Here is a 23,025-nt window from a genome sequence, read left to right on the forward strand (position 1 = left end):
AAAGGTACGTTACGGACCAAGGTGACTCCAGAAAGTGGAATCCGCCAAAAAAACGATTCAGTGTCATTAATTCTTTCGCTGAGGGTGAGCAATTCGTTGAGACCAAATAGGAGGAATTTAAATATAAATGATTCAAGAGAAGCACAAAAATATTCATGCTGTGGAGTCATCGTGTGCCCCGCTGGCTAATCGCTCCAAAAGAGCCTTTTTGAAAGTTCCAACGAATTATTGATGCAGACCCTTAGAGGCGGTTTCCTATTGCTGTGTTCTCACCAAAAAAAAGAAAAAAAAGTTCTTTTGTAAATGCACCAATCACAATGAGCATTCATGTTTTCACGTGCCAATCATCTATCCTTCAAGCTTTGCAATGATGTGACACTTCTCAGGTGTGAGCAATCAGGAATGGATGATAGATGCTCTTCCAGACGGTTTTCAATTAGGAAGCTGCCAATTTGCTGCAGACAAAGTGTGCTCTTGAAAGTCTGAGGGGTTGAGGGTTACTTAAACAGTGATGCTTATCTTGGGTACCATTGAGTTAATGACTGCCTTGCACAGCACTATTACTGCTCTAACTCAGCGGAGATAAGTGTGCAGGTGCATCCACGTTCCTATATGAAAATGACAAAGTCGTTGAGATCAATAAAGTCTTCCATAAACTTCCAAAATCCCGGCTGATTGGATGCCTCGACCTTTGTACTCCTCACTTCATCCATTTATGGAACAACCTTCCAGGTGATGTTTGTCTCACTCTTCCATCCAGGATTTCAAGCAAGCAGTTCACCACCATCTCTTGTCATCCCCAATTCTGACCCATGATCTTTCTTACCCCCATTAACCTTTCTGAACCCAACCATCATACTTTCTAGTTTCAATGTTTCCTCCCTCCTCCTGCTTCTCTTTTCCTTTTTGCTCATTCCCTTGATTTTTGGCCCACTCTCAGTTCTACCTTGCTCTTCCATGAGTCTCACTCCTGTAAAGAACATAATAAACTCGAAGAGCACTCTTCAACGTCGCGATGTTGCAAGATATGCCTCCGCCCACATTATTACATCATTATACATACTTGTACCAAGTTTGATTTAAATCCTTGAACCCAGATTCAAATTATTCAATAATTATGGGTGCCAAACCATGTGTCATGTGTCTTGTGTTGGCTTAATGGTTAGGGTGGTGGGCTTGGTATCCTAGGATCCTGAGTTCAAATCCCACCCGGATGTTGAATTAACACCAGGTGGGGCTTACTCTACCTGTCATCCTTCTGAGGTCGGCAAAATGAGTGCCAGCTTGCTGGTATACTGTGTCGGAGTGGCGATCCGTCAAGGATTGTGTCCAATAGCCAAGGAGACTGCTAAGGCAGCACCAATGCTCTGCACAGAGTATGGTCCCAAAGGATGGAAGGAAAACGTGTCCGATCAGGTTGAAATTTAAAACATATATTCACCATGATTACTGGATCATAATTATGATGTTTTACGTCGATTGATGAAGTGGTTCAAGAGGAATAGTTTCTAAAGATTTTTGCTCAATCCAATATAGCTGCCAGACCATGTGACCAATTAATTATTTGTGAACACCCTGGTATTCCCAAGGATTGGGGAACATGGCGGTGAAGTTTCCCCTCGATCTGTCAAGCCGTTCTGGAGAAGAAGCTTTTAAAAATTTTATTCTTCAAAAAATCATAAATGCCAAATCATGCGACCAATTATGTCATAGGAGCAGAACGTTTTGTTCCACATGGATAGGCGATTTCGTTTCACATGGATAGGCGATAAAGTTTCGCCTCGATCTGTTCAGCTGTTTCAGAGAAGTGGATTTTTGAAGGTTTTTATGTTTAAAAAAAAAAAAAAAAAAAATATATATATATATATATATATATATATATATATATATATATATATATATATATATATATATATATATATATATATACACACACACACACACATGTTTACAGATGCCAAACCACACGACCGATGCCGTCATCAATTTTTTGCCCCCATGCAGCCCCTGATGAACCTCAAATATTTTTATATCGATCAGATAAAGCATTCGATGTATGCAATTGTGATGTCATTATGAAGCCACCGATGATATCATCAAAAACAGCACACTTGTTTCCCATGGGGAGTACTTCCGATGTGCCATTTCATTTTTTTCTTCCATTAAGTGGTTTCAGAGATATGGAGATCCAAGTTTTTTTATTTTTTTTTCCAACATGACTGCCACGACACATGACCAGTGACGTCATAATCATAATTTAAACATTCTACATGAGTCGTCACACCTATGGTGAAATATCATGTCAATTTGGATAAGCCGTTGCAGAGAAAACAGAGAAAATTAGCATGGACGGACGTACAGTGTTGTCGTGTCGAGGGGGTTTGACCCCGACCTGGATGGATGGCTAAACTTCTCCCTTGGAGGCCACAGCCGAGAATCTCGGAGATTAATGCGCGTGTGCATGGGAAAAACAGCTAAGCGCTGCACCAGAACGGAACAAATACACGGACACAAGCAAATTGAATTCACTAAATAATAATTTAATAACAACAATCAACAATTATAATGAAAATGAATCAATATACCAGGTAACCTGAATCTAATTCTCATTGAGGTGCCTCCACACAGACTTAAATACACACAAGGAGCAGATAAAATAAAGAGAAATAAACCCTCCTTTATTTTGGCACTTCGCTGTGTGCCAGAGATAGTCTTGAAGGAGCTTTGAATTGAGGCACTTCATGGACGCGCCCCCAAAAAATGGCACCAAGTCGCCCTCTGGCATCAGGAAGAACGTACGTCAGGCAATTTGTGAGCTGAAATTAACACCAAGGCTCAGAGACTCCGTGCAGCTTCTTTTCACGAGTGAATATGCCGACCATTCCTCTCTTGCACCCGGTCTGTTCACAACAATGGCCCACACGATGAGACGATTTCTGAGGCCCCATGATGAGGCGACAAGGCATGCTTTCATTCCCTCCTCAGTAACGTACGCACTTCACGGCTCAGCCGAACCGTCAATGGCCGACGTCCTGCTCAGCATGTGAGCCAATTCACACAGCATGAACACGAGAATCGTGCAGCCTTTGTTGTGACAAGAGCAAAAGCGAGATCCTCCGTGTCCTCTGACTGATGTCCTCTCCCAACTGCGTGTGTCCCTTGGTTATTACTCCACCTCTCCTATTCTTCTTCAACGTTACACCGAACCAAACTCCTCCTCCAGGGCATGGCCTGCAAGCACGGAACCCGGGAAGGTGGGGGCCTCTGCCCGCTTATACTTGTTTTAGGGACGTGTTCCCCACCTTTTTTGCCGACTTTAAAATACAAAAACGTAAGGAAAGTTCATCGGGGGCAATCACATACTGGGGCAATTGGTGTTAGACTCTAATTAACACAGCACCACCCCTGTGTGGTGACACGTAACACTTAAGCTCACAGTCTCCCTACTTCGTTACATCGAGATATCTCCTACACGTCTATGGGCCACGCAACTCGACACACTCCGATCTCTCCTATGAAATCCCTTCATCTAACCCACGAACATAACAGTATGCATGGAAGTACGTACTACAGACATACGGATAGACAACCTGAAAACATAATGCCTCCGGCAACTTCGTCTGCAGAGGCATAAAAATAAAAATATTAGAAAAATACAGTGAAAAGTACACAGACAGACGAGTATGTCCAAGTAGATGTCTCATCCCTAAGAGAGAGATAACAAGCTCATGATGTTATTTGTAACACAGAGCTTTAGCTGCAGTGTCCTTTATCATTGTGAAACAGGCTCGTGGTTGGATTAGCAACTAGTTCTTTACCGATCGCTAAAAGAGGTGAAACGATTCATCTCGTTTTTTTTGGAAAGCCTAGAGCAATGGGGAATATATTTCATAAACAATGGTGTGAAAAGCATCTGTTGGCTTTTTAACTCTAATTGTGCAAGACACAACAACTGTGATGAAATGAAATGTTAAGTAACAATTTAAAGATTATTAAAAGTGAAATGATGTCTTGGACAGCAACCATGGAAGGTCAAATTAACGAATGTTGTTTTGGGGAGGATCAATCAAGTTAGCCTCCAGGTGGATTTTGAATTATCACCTGCGTGAGAGAACACCTGATGCGCATGCCTTTCCAATGACGTTATCTTGATTGTCTCTGAAAGCCTCGAGGTCTCCTGTCCCAGCCATCGCGCCAAATGCTTCAGACCCTTAGGAAAGTCGAAGGAAAGTTTCTGAGTCACAGTGCTTGTCTGCTGTTGATTTATAGAGCTAACCCAGTTATTGCAACATTTTGTATTCAAAACAATAAGAGGTTAACTGACAACTGACTGACAGGTCTTGCTTATGTATCTTTAATTGGTTCTGAGCTGAGACAATACATCAATATTTGAGGTCTCCGCCATCTCCATCCTCCTGCACTCTGTGACCCTGTTATCCAGAGAAAGCGCAAAATTAATTTCACTTTTAATATTTGCTTGAGTGATTGAAACGGTGAAACCTTATATTATTTGCATGGTGTGCTTACACATCGCAAGCAGTAATGACCCGGGCTTCCCCCATTGTCTCAGGTCCCTCACCTGAATTTGATTTTTTTCATTTATTTGTTTTTATTTATTTATTTTCATTCATTTATATTTTCATTTAAAAATGTTCTCTGATGGTTTTGTAAGTTTTTTTTTTTTCGGTGTACCGGCTTCGACGTCCATCAGCATGCAAACTTTCAGGTTTTTGCATCACCCGAAAGGTACCGATCTTTCACATCAGTCAGTGAGTCAGTGATGAGAAAGAGCTTTATATATTAGATAATATGTTTGTTTGATAGGATATCTCAGAGAAAATATGTTACTTGTTTTTTTTAGTTGTCTGGTCCAGGTTTGATTCTTCATTCTTGGCTTGACTGCTACATTTCATGAATATCAATATGCGATAATGGAAACTGAGGTCTTCGATTATATTATGTATGATGTATCATTTAATCTGGGAGAGTACAGGTTGATTGGGTTGATATGTCATGGAAGCCTTGTTTCAATGAAATGTCTTGGGAGATCCCCCATGAACACTAAGAAGCAGCTACGACGCAACAAACCCTATAAATTGTCACCCTGGTGCTTGGCCGGCCAGGCATTGCATCATCATGAGTGTGTCGTCCTCCAGCGAGGGTATTAAACTGGATGGCGATTTGCTTGTGGATGTTAAACTTTCCATTGAATCTTTGAAAAATAAACTGGTCCATTTTGTGCCAGCACCTTTGGCACTTTGTAAATTCCTGCCTGGTTCATGGAGGCTGTTATGTCATTCCATTTGATGCTGTAGCACCTTACCCGGGAGTACACTCCCAGCCTTCGAAACATTATATCGACCAGTCCAGGCCATCCAACCCCTCCTCCTCACCAACTACCATTCCAGTGAGGATATCGGAATAACAATATGATTTGTGATTGCTTGCTTGTTTTTAATAATGGATAGACTAAGTATGATAGTGGAAAGTGTTGTGGCAAGAAAATTTCCATTACAGGATGACACACATGCATGAGCTGGCTGTTCTGTGAAGTGTTGAAAGACTCGGTTATTAAAGGGTGTAATCGGGAGTGATAAGGGAGGTGGGGAAGAAAGGAGAAATCGTGGGAAGGGGACGATGGGGGGAATGTGAAGCAAATAAAGGGAATGCATTCATGCATGTGTGAAAGCACACACACACACACACACACACACACACACACACACACACACACACACACACACACACACACACACACACACACACACACACACACACACACACTCAAAAAAACAAATAAATATGGAAATTTTTATTAGAAGCCACAAACCTCTATTTAGCGGTATCTCAGATATCGTGAAACGTCCATGAACTGGTTGCTAATGTTGGCATTCACAAGTGGCCATGATTATAGAGGTGGTAGCATGATCCAAAATCTATATTTAATTTTAAATGTCCTCGGTGTTACTTTTATATTCTTTAAATATACTTGAATCTCCACAGGAGATTGGTGGGTGGCTGAGAGTGAGATATCAACTTGTGCTTTTCATTTCAGGCCGAAGGCAGTTTGGAAAAAGTTACTAAAACTCACGGATCAACTTTTATTTATTTATTAACAAATTAATGCCAATGGCTGCGGGAAATTGACGGAGGAGAGAGAGCGAGAGATAAAAAAATGTTGTTTTCAGTTGAAGGTCTGACCCAACTGGAATATTGAATAAAAACTCCTTCTTCCATTTCTTCAAATCCATGTTATATTACCATTTTTGCTATAGTGCAACCATGCTTGTGGATCTATTGCCAGATATGTACTACTTAGATGAGTGTGAGATCTCAACGTATTCACATACCCACTTGATGCATCTATCACAGCAAAGGAGTTAATTTTTTTTTTTGGTAAAATTAATGATGCTAGGGGCTGTGGAGTTCGCAAGGTGAAAACCCTGAAAAGCTTATTGTCACGAGCTGGGTCTCGGGGCACATTCCGTGAGGTCCATTTGACTATCTCGAAGGAATTTTGTGCCGCGGCCCCCCAATGGACCCAATGACCTTCACGCTGTAACTCAATCACAAAGCAGCCAAGTGATACACACTTGCAGTTGGTGAAATTCATTCAATGAAAAACTAAAACAGGATTTTTCGATATAGTTACAGTATCTTTGTTTTGCCAATCATGAGGTCATCTTTAGCATCGCGGCTAACACAACTTCGGTCTCAAATGATGACACCTGTTTTCAATTCAGTCTCCACGCTTTCCCTTTTCTACTTCGTTAACAACTGAGGCACATTATACATGCTGTCAGTATTTATACTAATGACATCCCCACCATGGCCATTTGTGATTTATTGATTCAAATCATCATTGTGTGCAAGAGACACTTTTCAAAGTCATAATGCATTTATAATGCTTTGGAAAAGTCTTGCAAGCATGTTAAAAGCATTTTGTTTTACTTGCTTGCTTCAGTTGTTTCATTTAGTTGTTTTCCTATTCCAAAATAGAATACATTCTCATACATATTGTGTGGTTGCCCTTTATTTGTTCCAGATGGTTAGACTCAAACACGACTGTCTGTTCCGCTCTGCAAGTTGTCGTGCATTCATTTTTGACTTGCTTTGCTGGCCTGTCCCTCACACAGTGTGAGACGGAATTTTGCAATCGTGCTTGTACGTCAGACCTCAAATTCTGACCTGAATGTTTGTGTGTGTGTGTGTGTGTGTGTGTGTGTGTGTGTGTGTGTGTGTGTGTGTGTGTGTGTGTGTGTGTGTGTGTGTGTTGTCAGTTGTTATCTTGGTATGCGGGTTTCAGGAGGTGGAACGGAGTCCTTCCAGGTCTCGAAGTGTCCAGCTTCATTTCGGCTTTAGTTGTGATGTTGGGTTGTTCTCAGAGTTTTGTCCTGAGGACTCTTTTCAGGATCGTCCATGAGCCCCGCACAGCCTTCAAATGTAGTTCGTCTCTGGTAATGTTCCCAGGGATGATTTCCAGGATCTTTGTGAGGTTCTTCTTTATCATTCCCATTGCTCCAATTATCACTGGTACAATTTTGGCATTCTTCAGCTTCCAAGATATTTTCACTACATTCTTGAGGTCTTGATATTTGGTCATTTTTGTGATTTCTGCATTATTTAGACCAAAATCATTGGGTACTGAAACCTCAGTTAACAATGCCTTATTTTCCTTTATGCATCTGAGTACCACGTCTGGTCGTAGTGCTTTGTTTTCTATGTTCACACTGGATGGGATCATCAGGTCGTACGTGAGCATTATCTCCTTGATTTCAATGATTGCTTTTGGTTCATGTTTCCATGAGTTTTGTGGAACTGGGATATTGAAATTTCTGCAGACGTGCCAGTGGAATACTCTACATAACCTTGCTGTGCCTTTGTGTGTACAGCTGTTCTGACATGAGTTTTAAAAAAAAATCCCTATCGGAGGTGACTCTTGCTTTCTGTTCCTGCCTTGCAGAACCTACATTTGTCCGATTGACTCAGTCCTGCCATCTTTTAGCCATTGGTGTAGTGTCCCTGGAATGTTAGATGAGACAAACGCAGCCACTGAGCTTGGGAGAAGTGCCGTCACTTCCCAGGGCACTCTGGGTTCCTGCTATGTCACAGCAATGGCCTCGCCTTTCTCAATGCACTCAGTGGGGCATTTCTTAAGGAGGAATTTCCTCCTTCCCATAGATGCCAATCGATGTGGATTGTCCATGCTCTAATCCTTTTAATTGCTGAATGTCAAGTAAGGAAGCATCCATCATGTACCATTTTTAAAGTCTTTGGCATTTGAGCTTTTATCATCAACTTTCCAACAATATATGAGACATAACGGTTGAGGTTTGTTCTACAATCTACATGTAGGTCGAATCTGCAGTCTGTTCCTTCCACCTCAATCAAAACTACGTTTTCCATCTGCATCCGGCGTTTTTTTTTTTTTTTTTTTCCCCGTTACATTTTCGTCCCTGTGTTGCTGCTTGGATTTTCGTCCAATTTACCATGTTAAATCGTACCGTGTTGTGTGTTCTGCTCTATTGTTGAATTCATTTTTTTGTGTAGCTCAGGCCAGCCTACTCCTTGGATAGTCGGGAGCAAAATTATTTCGCTTTGTCCTTCTGCCTTTTCAACGTTATCCAATTCCACTTTCTCACTTAAAAAAAATAATGATTTTTTTCAACAAAAAAACGATTTCACTCCAAAACACAATGCCATTCTGCCTTCTACCTTTACTTCTTGGACCTCATTCTTTATCTCTCCTTTTCTCAATATCTCCAAGATGGATGTTCGTGGAAAGAAAATTTTCTTCCTTCTTCCTTTAAAAGATTTTTAAAATCTGTAAAAATGCCTCACTTTCCTTATTTCTCCATCATGAGTGTCCACGTGTGTTCTTCTTCGACTTCACAAGGCAGTTTTGCAAATCTGTTTCTCTCTTAAGCAGTGCTCCATCAACCCTCCTCCTGTTCTGACAGCATGAGCTTTCTCCTTGCCTTCAACAAAAATTCCTTCTACCCACAACCCATGATCTTTATCTCAGAATGTCAAATATAAGAATCCTGAGAAATCCAGTTTGTCGAGGTTGTTTGCTCATGACAATCAAATACCCTTCATGTTCTTATCAGGTGTCAACCCCCACCGTGACAGTACCCTTACCCCACATATGCTACAAGCCTGCGTCCTTCCAACTCCACCACTTCTTCATGCCCCCCCTCTTCAGCATCCCTCCATATCATGTCCCCTCTTTCTGCATCCCACCCTAACTCCACGCTCTCCAAGCATAAATGTCACCCCACCCTCTTCAAAGTTCCCCATCACGCCAACTTCTCCAAGCTTCCCCTTCCTCCCACCCCCTCCACCTTCCCCGTAACCCCAGCCCATCAGTGTTTTCCCCTCACCCATCCTCCCAAAGTCTCTTCATCACCTCATGCTCTCCAAGCTTCCCCCTCACTCAGCCCCTCAAAGCTTCCTATTCAACCCCCTATCAATGCTTCCACCCCACCCCATCCCCTCAATGCTTCCCCTTAAAACCTTCCCCCTCCTGCCCCATCTTGGCTTTCCCTCATTCTGCCCCCTCTCAACTTCTCCCCACCCCTCTCAGCTACCCCATCCCACACTATCCCAGCCTCCCCACAGTTGTGCATCCTCCCAATGCCTCAGACTCTGTTGCTCACTGTGGAGATCTCAAACATCCGAGGCCTCCACTCCAACCTGATAGATCTCTCAATCCAGGCTGCTGATGATAACTGGACATCATCTGTTTAACAGAATCCTTCCTCTCACAGGATGTACCTGATTCCTTAATGTCTCTTCCTGGCTATTACCTCCTCCGATTTGATAGGCCCGAACCCCACCCTGCGGCAGAGTTGTACTGCGAACCCCACGCTCTCCATGTACTGCTCTTATACACTCCTCCAACCCCCCCTCCCCAAGGAGTACCTCTTGTTGGACTTCCCTTCCGCTACCACATCATGTTCATCTGTGTGTTTTACTGTCCGCCAAACAGTGACGACTCCATATACATCTCTCCCAGACAACATGGATCAACATTTAACCACTCATCCTAACTCTCTCTTCCTCATATGTGGTGATTTCAATTGTCACATGGAAATTGGTTGTGTGTCGGTACCTCTCTCACCAGCCATGGTACTTCAGCAAAGGACTTCTGTGTCTCCAATGGACTGACTCAATCTATAAACTTTCCAACCCGGATTTCTCTCAAAGGCAAATCCTCCCTTCTGGACTTGAGGAAGACAAACTTCCCCACAAATGTCTCTTGCTCTTCCTCCACTCCAATTGGTTCTTCTGAGCACGTGCTTGTGAAAGTCAATACCTCTCCGGCTATTCTCAGAGAGCTGCCTCAACCCAGGTAAGTCTGGCAGTTCACTCAATGAAACTGTCAGGGACTGCAAGCAGGTGAAGCAGCCATCACACTTCAGGACTGGTCTCCTATAACAACCACCACTAATATTTACTCAGCCTGGGATGTTAGGTTTTCACCCCTGTCTGTCTGTCCGTTACTTGGCAAAGCATTTTTTTTGACAAGTATATTGATCGCTTCTGTTTGTCTGTCCACTCACCTTTAATCGCCTACAAGTCACAATTTTAAACTGATCTTCACTAAACTTCACCAAATGATGGAGTTGGTGGCCTGGCAGAATCCTTTTTCTATTTTTATTTTTAGGTCAAAAGGTCATCATAGGCCAAATGTTACCATCTTTCTTGAATTTCTAAAATCCTCAATTTTCATCCGATTGACTTCGAATTTTAAAGAGCATTTAAATATCAGATCACTGAATTCAACCACCTATTACATTTGAAGTTAACATCGGCCTAAAGGTCAACATAGGCCAAATTTCTACAATCCTCAATTTTAATCCGATTAACTTGAAATTTGAAGAGCATTTTCATAACAGGTCACTGAATTTAGCCATCTATTAATTTTCAGGTCAATATAAGCCCAAAAGGTCAACTTCAGCCAAAATGTCAACATGGGCCAAATTTCTAAAATTGTCAATTTTCATCCAATTAACTTGAAATTTGAAAAGGATTTTCATATCAGATCACTGAATAAAACTGCCAATTATTTTTGAGGTCAGCATATGCCAAAAGGTCAACATAGGCCAAAGGTCAAGAACTTCGGTGCAATTTCAAAAATCCTCAAATTTCATCCGATTGATCTGAAATTTGAACAGGATTTGCATATCAGATCAATTAATTCAACAACCAATTATTTTTAAGGTCAAAAGGTCAACATAGGCCGAATTTCTAAAATTGAGAGATAGGGCCAAAACTAAATACATATATATATATATATATATATATATATATATATATATATATATATATATATATATATATGTATATATATATGTATGTATATATATATATATGCATATATATATATATGTATGTATATATATGTATATATATATATATATATATATATATATATATATATATATATATGTATGTATATATATATATATATATTGTTGTAGCTTTCCGCCCGCCGGCGTGCGGACGACCGCTTTTAGCCGAATCACGGCCGTACGCCCACCGGACGAGCAATCCAGTCGCAGCCTTCCGGATCAAACGCCGAAATTCCGCTACGGGTGTGTTTTAAGCACAACACAGCCTAGTCAACACTCTACCCGCACTACAGGGTCAATCACCGAATTGTCGATATACCGAATTAATCGCGCGGGCAGACTACGGAGAGACTGTACCTCAACGGGGCCCGCTTGAAACGAGCCGCTTAAGACCTAAGTCACATTTGCCATGGCGGCTGTGGGGTCTCCAAAATCTATGGCCACTAGCAATTATACGGTGCCCGCAATATTTCCATGGTCACACAATGTAACAGTCACATATGTTTTTATTTTTCGGGTAGCCGCACGGCGTATTTATAAATTGTGGAGACCGAAAACGTGGGGGTGCCGTACGGTCTTTGATTTGATGTCGCACGGTGACTTTAAGGGGGCCCTGCGGCGGCCATAGAATTTTCAAGGCAGACGCAAGGTATCCTCGAGGTGCCCGCAAGGTGACCGAAGGGGGGCCCTAAGGCGAACGTGCGGCCAGACGGACGGTAACAAGTGGGTTCATTTTTTTTTTTACCAGTTTTTTTTTCGGCTTGTCGAATTGTTACGGCGAACGTAGAAATGAAAAAAGTTATAACTCCACGTTATAATTCCACGGCGACCCCTACGGCCTGTAAAAGATAGCCAAACGTCGTAGGGCCACCCTGAGGCCACCGCAGAAACTCTGCGGCCGCCGCACGTTTCTGTCAATTCAGAGGGCGTACGGCCGCCGTGTCCTCGCCATAGAGCAAATGTGACTTAGGTCTAAGCAGCTCGCTTCGTTTTGGGAGAACCAAGCAGGGTATTTATCGCGCAGCCCCGTTGGACCCGATCCTATTATCGGCTCTTAAAAAGCCAACTATATTCCAAATGCAATACGGTAGTTCAATGGAGGGAAAAGGATGCAACGAACAGGTTTACATTCACACAAGCACATTTATTTGCACACACAACACATATGCAGTTATGCAGTCATGTATGCAATCAGGCCAGGCAAACAAAAGCAATGCAATGTACAAACATGCAATGAATGGGGGTAGGGACAAGACGCGAGCAAGAAAAAGAACTACCACCGTTCTATTAATTACTTACACTTATACAGTTCTAACAAAAGACATGGCGCCACAACGTTCATGCAAAAGGCCAGAAAGAAAAGGCCCGAGCTCGTAAGCCTTTAATGTTTCTCAGAGCTTGGGAGACCGAAGGAGCTCCGAGAGGCCGCGCTGGTTACCTTCACCTTCGTGGTGCCTCGCTGGGGTGACCCGCGACATCCCGTCCCACCCTCACAGCAGCTGGCGTGGCCGTGGTTCGGCCCAGGCCTCCTTGGGCGGCCTGGTGATTCGGGCCCAGCCGGCATCGCCTCAGAGGAACGAAGGGGTCTTTTGCTCTCTGAGCGTTGATGCTCTCTTTAAGAGCCTGTCCATCCCTCAGCGCCGCTCAGACTGTCCCGAAGCCCGATCACCTCAGACTGTTCAGTGCTGGCTGGCGACCTCTCTCCAGCTCTCCCCACGTCCCGCACACAAACGCGCAGTTCTGCGCGGCACGGTAGGCTTGGCTGCGCTCCCAACTCCCATCTCCTCGGCAAACCCAGACCTCCACTGCCCTCCACTGGACTCAAACCTTGGTCTTCACACCACTCGAAACCCAGACCGACTGCGAGCTTGGCGCTCTGCGCGCTTTTTTATAGGGCCCTGTGAGGCGAGGTTTGATCTCTGATCCCTCACCTCTGACCGCCCGCTGGCTCCGCCACCTTCGATCTCCTGATCCGAATTTCGAGACGAAGCTCGGAGCGAGCGGACGTGGTAGAGATCATCGACGCTGGCGCCAACAAGGGAGAGCGGACGTTGGTGAAATCACTGTCCCTGCACAACGAGGAAACCCCCGCGTCTGTTTAGAGTGATCTCGCTGTGGCCGGCGTAAAGATGGCGGCGTTTACGGAGTTGAAGGTGAAGCGATGTTGTTCGTTGTTGGTTATTGGGGGAGATGTGGTTTAGTCGATGGTGGCTGTGGTTGGCGTTGTGGAGAAGGTGGTTGTGGTTGGCGTTGTGGAGAAGGTGGTTGTTGTGGGCATTGTGGAGAAGGTGGTTGTGGTGGTTGAAATGCGGTTGGTCCAAAATAACAATAGCAAAAGTAAAACGGCAACCTGAAGATTCACAGCCCGGCTACACGAATAAAACCCTTTAAACATTGGTGGGAAAATGTATCTGAACACAGACTTATCGACATAACTGATCTAAGGACCTATATTGTGCTCTATGAATTTCCACAACCGTAACAATATATATGTACATATATATATATATATATATATATATATATATATATATATATATATATATATATATATATATATATACTGTATATCATGATATCAAAAAGTTGTGGACGAGTGATGACAAAACGAGGTGGATGAGTTGATGAGGTGAAAAGAATATGCGGATTAGATTTTGTTGCATGTCCAGCCCATCAGTGAGATACAAAACAGAAACTGTTCAGCCTAAGAGAGCTCTGTGCTCTTCCAAGTGCAGTTCTTCTTTGTTCTGTTTTGCCAAGTGTCGCTCTCTGAGTGATTATGAAAGTGAAATTAGTGAGTGAGTGAAAAACGAAGTTTTTGCAAGATATGTTAGTCAGCTTGTATGTTTTTTTTTGTTTGTTTGTTTGTTTGTTTGTTTGTCTGTAATCACGTATTAAAAATTCTGCAGAGCACAGTTATCATTGGAAATTTTTGTAACTTCGCATATCAGAGGCCTATAGAGGTCCCTTTCACCGCATAAAATTTTGAAGGTCAAGGTCAAAGGTCAAGGTCACTTTGTCGCAAATCAGGGGAGTCGACGAAACCCTTATTTTTGAGTAATTTTCATCGGATCGTCTTCAAACTTCATGGGAATATAGTTCATGGTCTGGCGTTCAGCTGATTAATTTTTGGTGGCGATTGGCCTTGACCTTCATGGTTAGTACCTAAGGTCAAACATATTTGACCCCAAAGTCAAATTTTCAAGTTTTAGGAACCATATCGTGTAGTACCTCAAATTGAACACCTCGATGAGTGCTTTCTAGATATATCAAGCTTGAGACATTATGACGTCATTTGGTGACGTTATGAGGCAAACGCATATTTTTCATGGTTACTCTGTAGAACGATTCTCATCGGAATCCCTCGTAGGCAGATATTCCTCAAGGAGTCGCACCTGGTGGATAGCAGTTCTGTTCACCTCAGTGTGACCTTAAAGAAGTCACACGTGGTCACCTTTTGGCAAGATATGGGTCACCCTGCGGGTGACATTGGTTTATTTGTTTGTTTGTGAATAGGATATCTCAAACAGTAGTGGATGGATTCAGACAGAATTTAGGGTAGAGCTGGGTATGTGACATGGACGAAATGATAAGATTTTGGTGAAGATCTGAATCCAGATCCGGATCCGAGAATTTTTTTAAGTGATTCTTCACCATTGTGTGATCGGCTAAAACAATACATTGCACAATATCTGAAAAAGTTACAGACGGATTTGGATGAAACTTCGTGCTGAGTTGGTAACGTGACAACAATAATCTGATTACATTTTAGTTCAGTTCTGAATCCAGATGCGGTCTATAAATGCGATACAAAACTAATCAGCCTGGCGGAGGTATACGTTCTACCGAGTGGCATTCTAGTTAAAACTGTTTTTGAATCAAAAGTTTCAGTAAAAACACCTGTGAACATTGAAACAAGGACAGTCACTTGGATTTCAAATATTGCTTTGTAAATCTCTTCATATCACCTGATGCACTGATTTGTGTGAGAAATGCAGAATTAATGCCTTTGCTTTGAATCACTGCACTTTTGTTGAGTGCGATTGATTATTCTTGTTCAGAAAATGGTTTGTTAACGCATCCGCCTTGTGACCGAATATAACCCATGCATAAAGCATGTGAATACCATGTCTACACTTCAAGTGCAGCAATTAGTAAATGTTTTATTGATTCCACAATCTCAGAAAACACAGGGAAACCGCACACTTTTGGAAAGCAACCTGCAAAATAACCATGCCTCGTCTCATATCCAAAAAGTTTGAGAAAAACCCCTGAAAAACCACTGTAAGTGGCAGCAATTTTTCAAAAAATATTCTCCGAGGGAATTGGGCAACATCCAGGAAAACTGCTGCATTCCGGAATTCTGGAAACCTGCAGGAAATCATCTCGAGATGCGCTGCATTGTTGTTTATGCTTTGGGAAGGACATGAGGTTGCAGCCTGTCTGCATTTGATTGATGACATTGATGCTTTACTGCTTGATGATGTTGAACTTTTTACTTTGGTGGTAATGGCTGCATTAGGCGAAAAGTTTGAGTCGTAAATTCAATAATGTATAACGAGCATTATTGATGAGTTGAGCAATTTGAGTTTCCAGCAGGGCAACTCATAGCTGCAGGCTGCAATGAAAGAAATATCACCGGAGGCGAGTGACCAAGCACTGATGTATCATGTTGAGGTCCTTCCTGGATAACTCCAGTCAAGCATAGGTTCGAGGTAAACAAACAATCACATAAGAAAAAGCCAATTTCAGTCGACAATAAAAGGATAAACATAAGCTTGTTGGTTGTAAAGGATTCACTTCTTCACTCAATGTATTTTGAAAATAAATCATTTGATCATTTGTTATTCCAACTCCAATAGAGAATATTCAGGTCAGGTTCGATCTGTGACCTGCTACAGGTACCATGTAAACCTGTACTAACCTGTTCCATGGTCGGGTTGTCGGCGACTAAACCGTCTCCCCCACCAGGTTTTCTGGTGAGGAGGGTGTTTGGATATGGACACCCAGCAGGATTAAAAACAAAACCTGTCAAAGGGCGGAGGAGCTCCTTGTGAGCCAACGGCCATCCATATCTAGTGCCCAACTGTGTCTGCGGACGTCCTCCTGCAGTTGGGTTACTTCTTATTAGGAGGTTGGTGGCAGGATTTGCACTCCAGCCACCGTAAAACGCTTCATTCCGCAAAACGCAAAAACGCAAAAAAATCTGAAAACCCACTCCGTGGGAGTACCTCCTGTGCAGCTTCCCTTCGCAGGGCAGCTCACCGGATGATGGGATTGGGGCAAAGCCTTCGGGACCCCCAATCTTTGATAGGAGGGAAACCACGGGGTAACATCCCTGGGTCAGATTGCGGGAGAGTGTGTCGGAGTGGTGCTGAGGTGTCGTCCACCAGACGGCGGTCTCCTTGGGTTAACCTGAGGCGGTCCCTTCGGGTGGGTGCCTGGAATGTCCTATCCCTAAGAGAGGATGATCACCTGTCTCTGTTATCATCTGAGCTCAAGCGTTTGGACATCGGGATTGCAGCTCTCTCTGAGGTTCGGAGACCGGATTGCGGCGAGATAATGGTGGGTGGTTACACCTACTATTGGTCTGGTCGCTCTGATGGTTACCATACCCAAGGAGTTGCTGTAGCTGTGGCCAATAAGCTGACCCCAATGATAATTGAGGTAACACCGGTCAACGAGCGTATTATGAGATTAAGGATTCGTCACTCCTTAGGTGTCATTTCCCTGGTCTCTATTTATGCTCCGACTGAGGCGAGTGATCTTACCGTGAAGGATGCATTCTACGCCACACTCGAGTCTGTGGTTGATCAGTGCCCCAGACGAGATACACTTCTAGTCTTGGGGGATTTCAATGCATCGACTGGAACTGATAGGGATGGTTATGAGGTGTGTGTTGGTCCCCATGGGTCAGGAACTATGAACCAGAATAGCACTAAGTTCCTTGACTTTGCAAGAAGTCATGGACTTAGGGTGGCTGGTTCATGGTTTCAGCGCCCGCAAGCTCATCGCTGGACTTGGTATTCCAACGCTGGCGGTGTGGCAAAGGAGATTGACCATGTCCTCATTGACGGTCGTTGGAGGATGATCCAGAACTGCAGGGTCTACCGGAGTGCTCAGTTCCTCAATACTGACCACAGGCTTGTTGTAGCAACTCTAAAGCTGCACCTTAAATCCTGGAGAATGGTACCATCCCAGCCTAGGCTGGATGTTGCCAAGCTCAGGGATGAGAGAGTAGCTGAGGAGTTTGCGAACAGGCTGAGTGGACACTTGGGGGTCTGGGTGCTTTGGGGGTCCTGAAGAGTTGTGGAGCACCTTCAAGACCACCGTCCTTGATGTTGCCGGTGGATGCCTTGGAGTTCACCGCAGGGCAAAGAAGAATTTTGTCTCTCAAGGGACACTGGATACCATTGACCAGAGTCGCAGGGCCAGGCTGAATGGCAGAGCTGAGCTGTTCAGGGAGCTGAGGCGTAAAACTGTACGTGCACTGAGGGTGGACAAGGAGGCCTATGTGCGAGGAATCTGTGAGGGGGTAGAGCATCACCTGTGGACAGGTGATTCTCGTCCCGCTTACAGGGGAATTCGCGCATTACGTTCATCCAAGCCCATCCCTCGGAGCACTGCAGTTCGAGCAGAGAGTGGTAGGCTCTTGACAGAGGAGTCTGAAGTGAAGGCCCGCTGGGCCGGTTACTTTGAGCGGTTGTACCAGGCTGATCCCCCAGCTGTCGAGTTGGACGTCAAGGGTGTTACAATCCCTGTTGCTGACCCTCGAATCAACTGTGGTCCACCATCGCTTGTGGAAACACGGGCTGCGGTGAACCAGTTGAAACGGGGCAAAGCTCCAGGGATCTGTGGCATCCATGCTGAACTTCTCAAGGCTGGTGGAAATGCTGCACTCGCGTCGTTGCATGCAGTTTTGTGCTCTGCCTGGAACACAGGCATCATCCCAACTGACTGGAAGAGGGGCCTTGTTGTCCCTCTCTGGAAAGGGAAGGGTGATCGCCAAGACTGCAACAACTACCGAGGGGTGACGCTGCTCTCAGTGCCGGGCAAGGTCTTTGCTCGGATAATTCTTGATAGGGTTCGCCACCATCTGCTTGAGCACCAGCGTCCAGAGCAGTCAGGCTTTACACCAAAGAGGTCAACGATTGACCGTATCCTTGCTCTTCGTGTCCTCACTGAACGCAGACGAGAGTTTCGGCAGGGGCTGCTTGCAGCCTATGTTGATCTCTGTAAAGCGTTCGATTCAGTGAATCGGGATGTCCTCTGGAGGATTCTTGGTCTTCGTGGGGTGCCACCGAAACTGATCGATCTGATGTCTGAACTCTACTCTGGTACTGAGAGTGCTGTGAAGTGTGGTGGTACCGCCTCTGACTTATTTCCAGTTGTTACTGGAGTTCGTCAGGGATGTGTACTTGCCCCCACACTTTTCAGCACTTGTATGGACTGGATTTTTGGGAGGATGTCGGAGAGATCAAGTTGCGGTGCATCGTTTGGCAATGTCAAGATCTCGGACCTTGATTTTGCAGATGATGCAGTCATCTTTGCGGAGACTTTAGACATCCTCTTGGGGGCCCTCGAGGTGCTGAATGAGGAGTCGGAGCCGTTGGGATTACGGATTTCTTGGGTCAAAACAAAGATCCAGGCTTTCGGTGACATCTTGGATGCTGCTGTCCTGTCTGTGTCTGTTTGTGGTGAGGATGTTGAGGTCGTGGATAGATTCACTTACCTTGGCAGTGATATTCATGTCTCCGCAGGTTGTGAGCCGGAGGTCAATAGACGTCTGGGTCGGGCCTGGGGAGTCATAGATTCACTGGATCATGGGGTGTGGCGCTGCCGGTACCTGTGCGGGAGGACGAAAGTCCGAGTCTTCAGGTCCTTGGTACTTCCAGTCTTGCTCTATGGGTGCGAGACTTGGACTTTGACCAAGGATCTGAGACGGAGACTTAATTCCTTTGGTACCAGGTCTCTTCGGAGAATCCTTGGCTATCGCTGGTCGGATTTTGTGTCCAACGAGCGGTTGCTGAGAGAGACTCGGATGAGATTTGTTACCTGCATAGTCCGTGAGCGTCAGCTGCGGCTGTATGGACATGTGGCTCGTTTTCCTGACGCTGATCCTGCTCACCAGATTCTCTCAGCGAGGGAGTCTCATGAGTGGAGGAGGCCAGTGGGCCGACCACGTGCCTCATGGTTGCAGCAGGTTGACCATCATCTCAAGGAGATGGGGATGGGCCTGGCATCTGCCTGGGGGATGGCCAGACGGAGGCCCCTGGAGTACCGGCGGAAAGTGGACGCAGCGACGCGCTGTTCTGGCACATGCTCCCATACCTGACCTGACCTGAGAGAATATTGAGACAGGAATTCAATACTTGATCATGACCAATAATCCAATTCACTTTTGAACCAATACTTCTTAACAATGTGCTTTGACATGCATTACGAAGCAAGCCTGTGCATCACCAGGACAGACTTTTTTTTCAGTTGGGAGTCTTAGTCCAGTTGAGAGTTGATATCTTAGATATCTGAATACTTAGGTGGTAACTACGACTGAGGATCATTATAAAAAATTTAGTCATTGTTCAAGTTGACCACGATCAGCAAGGAACTATTAGTAAAGTGGTTTTATAACTACAGAACTACAGCGGTTAATAGGTGCAGTGCGGGTTTATAAAAGCAAAAGGCATGGAAGAGAATGCCACAAGATAGGGTTTTGAGATTGGGTGCAAACGATCCGATATCCTGCAAATGTACTCACAAAGCTCAGAAGATAGATGCTGCGTTGGACAGGCAGACAACTGCGGGTCAATCAAGTGTTAAAAAACTGTTGGAAGAGGATTACAAACAGAGGAGTGAATAACTCAAAGGCTGTGCGAAGGTCACAGTGGCTCGAAGGAAGCACCAGAAAAGCAATGCATTTTGTTTTGTCAGGTAGAAATTCGACTTTCACCTGGAGGCTTCTGGGTGAGAAACAAGTATCCACAGTTTAAACTGAGGGCAGGAAATGTGAATTGCTGGGGCTAAACACGGTCTTGTGACTTTTATGGCTTAAAGATCAATGCATTCCAAGAGAGATAAACGAAAATGATAACATGTATCAATGGTAGAAGTACAACATTAGCTTGATGGAGCTTCCTTACAGATAATGCCGAGCTCAAGAAAAATATTCTCCTTTCTGAGATGCTGAATTGATCATTATTTTTTTTGTGTGTGTTTGTGTGTGCTGTAAATATGTTGGGAGGAGATGCCTTTTTAAAGTTGTAAATGTAATCAGAGATCTGCAGCTCATTTGACATGCTTATTAAAGCAAAAGCTGTGCGTGTCCTTGAGTCTACCTCCTCTACAGTGTCTACGGCTCCTTTGGGGAGCTTTTACATAAGTACGACAGCTACACTTATACTTTATATGGCTTGGGAGGCATTAGTATACTTTTATATTCATTACAAGGGGATTAAGAGACGAGCATAAATCAACACATCATATTAAATTTGAACCAAAGGTCTCCAGCATGGTGAAGCATGTCCTCCGATTGGAATACCAAACAAACCGGACAAAGGGAAGGACATTTCGACAATCTGGTTTCTGTCCAGCAGCAGTCAACTTCTGTAGGCTCATAAGTAGCTCATCTCCACACAGACATCGATTTCTTCTTCCATAAAAGTAATGTGATTGTGTATGTCTGTCTGGTTTCCCTTCTCTCTCACCACTTCATGCATCGTCACTAAACTCCCGAGGCAAAATATACAATATATTACAATATATTACGATATATTACAATTCTGCTTTCTGCATCTAAATTCACTACCAATTGCAATACCAGTCAAAAGTAAATTTTGTCAAACCTTCAACGCCATGGCATTCTGGTGGGCATGCTTCAACCTCAACCACCAGTGATTACCTTCACGGGAGAAGGTGTATGGAGGTTATGGTTTCATCCATGTTTTCTGTCTGTCTGTCTGAGAGCAAGATATCTCAAAAATTTATAGACGGATTTGGACAAAACTTGGTGGATAAGGTTGGGTATGTGACTTTGAAGAATTGGTTAGACTTTGGTAAAAATCCAGATCCGGATCTGGATACGAGAATTATTTAAGTGATGAGTCATGATGATGAGTGATGAGGTCCATTGGGCCAAATTTTCATTGGTCTTCACAGCCTTGCAGCATACAGTGCCGAGAGTAAGTCCACACCCCCCTTTCAAAATGTTCACCTTTAATTGCCTTATAGCCAGAATTAAATTGCAATGAAACCAGACTTTTGACACCTTCATTTACACATCATATCCCACAACTTCCAAGTGAAAAGCAAATTCTACAAGTTTCAGGAAAATTAATTAACAATTTATAAAACTAGAATATCTTCGTTGGATAAGCGTTCACCCCCTTGAGGTAATACTTAGTGGAAGCACCTTTGACAGCAATTACAGCTGTGAGTCTGTTGGAATATGTCTCCTCCAACTTTGCACACCTTCATTGGGCAATATGTCACATCTTGTATTTGCTACTGTTTTTAGAAATGTTTTGCAAGGTGGGTTAGGAAAAGCTCTTCTGGCTTGCTATGTTCACGTTTGTGTACAAATTGGGTTCAGTAATCTGTTTAACTTATCACATACTCAACCAATCCTACAGTTGTCATTCTGCGCACTTGGTTGAGTTCCATCACGCTGCTCCCTCCTTCGTTTGTGTCTGTGTGTTTTCATGTTATTGTGCTGTGTGGTGAGGAGTTGGGGGCGAGGTGGTCACATGCAAGTTCAGGAGGAAGAAGACCTCTCTTGTGTCTTTTGAAGATGTGGCAAGTTATTGCCTTCCTCCTGGCCAATAACTCATACCCTGACTTTAATGCGAAATCACATTTGGTAAGTGTGGTATCTGTAGCAAAATACACATCGACATGAATTTAGAGTGCACTGAGATGTGCTAGAAGAAGAATAAAAAGAAGGATCATTCATGATTTGATTGGTGATGGCAAAGTATATCTCTGTGGAGGGATGATACCTTCAATGAAGTTATCTGCACTTTGATAGCAGCTCGGTGTTGTTGTTGTTGTTGTTGTTGTTGTTCTTCTTCTTCTTCTTCTTCCAAAACCTTTACATGAGGACTCGGCTCTTTAATAACATGATCCGGATCTCCTTACATACTAAACACTTGTACACATCCTCACATAGACGGTGCCTTTTGAGAGCGTCTATCATGAACTTTTAAATATATTCGGACATTTGCTTTAAAGTTTCGAAAAGTTCACGTTACTATTTAAAGATTATTCCGTGTAGTGTTTTGTAAATTCGTAAATACATTATTTATTTCGTAAATACACTATATTTCGTAAATACGTAAATACACTATGACGGGTCTCGCTATTGGCTTAATCAAGGCACGTGACGAAATATCGGAAGTTTTTGTTGTTGTTGTGTTTTCTTTTTTGTGTTTTTTTTAGCCGACAAAACCTTTCGGACGCTGCTCTTTGACACATTTGTCCTTGTTTATATTTTGAATGGCATAATTTTACCTGGTTGCATTGCAATTGTCTAATTAAGAAGTTATCTAATGTTGATGCTTTCATGAAAAATTAAATTAATGAAGGCTGGCTTCTAATTAGCCCCGCACATTCCGAAAAAGGATGGGAAAGGCTCATGTAACCAGTCTGTGCCTGTGAGTGTGTCTGCATGCAG

At 43.7% G+C, this 23,025-nt stretch overlaps 1 protein-coding gene across 1 annotated transcript in view; it reads left to right on the forward strand.

The window, feature by feature from the left end:
* Positions 1–23,025, forward strand: part of LOC147016015 (protein unc-13 homolog B-like) — a 1,009,527-nt gene that overhangs the window by 50,131 nt on the left and 936,371 nt on the right. The window lies entirely within an intron of this gene.

The sequence above is a fragment of the Eptatretus burgeri genome, chromosome 12 (assembly GCF_056783735.1).
Source record: "Eptatretus burgeri isolate ZD-2024b chromosome 12, Ebu_testis_v1, whole genome shotgun sequence".
In the NCBI taxonomy this organism is placed as follows: Eukaryota; Metazoa; Chordata; class Myxini; order Myxiniformes; family Myxinidae; genus Eptatretus; species Eptatretus burgeri.